A 721-nucleotide genomic window follows, 5' to 3' on the forward strand; every position below is an offset into this window, starting at 1 on the left:
TTGCCTTGGTTCACTTGATTGCGCTCTTGAAGAATTTGCATGATCAACTGCGTGTTTGCATTGGTAGCAGCCATCACAACTTGCCATGCCTCTGGAGGAGGGGGAGGTGGTGGCGGATCCTGATTCTGATTCTGATTGCTGCTCTTAGCGGGAGCCATCCTGAAGAGGGTGACATCCGTTAGCACATTGACAGATAAAATGGAAGCTGAATCAAGCGGGTTGAAATTGCAACATATAGTCTTCACATCCGAACATAAGAACGAAGGCATTCCACTTCAAATGGTCACATATCCATAAATTGAGAAGCCACTTAGAATTTAGGTAGAGGAATAATTCAACAAGGTACGAAACAAGAACGAATACTCGGTAAGAAATCCCAATCTCAAACCAAATATACGTGGAAGAAGAACTAGAGATACAAGAATTCCCACCTATGAAACTCCCGAACCTTTCCGGTTATGCAATCAGGTGTTGGGGATACAGGGGAAGCATAATATCTCACCCAAATCTAGCAAATCCTACATCTAGCTGTATCCATCCTTCAACACATAACCGAGAAAAACTTCAGAAACCATCTACCTCAACCTTCGAAAAGCATCCATTATATAAGTTATGGCAATAATCCCGAACTCCCACCCCAGTACTGGGTGGTGTCGAGGTTATCTCACCAACAACTGCATAAAAGAGATCTTTGATGTCGGCGTACTAAACTCAGGTATTC

This window comes from Triticum aestivum, chromosome 6A, assembly GCF_018294505.1.
Source record: "Triticum aestivum cultivar Chinese Spring chromosome 6A, IWGSC CS RefSeq v2.1, whole genome shotgun sequence".
NCBI lineage: Eukaryota > Viridiplantae > Streptophyta > Magnoliopsida > Poales > Poaceae > Triticum > Triticum aestivum.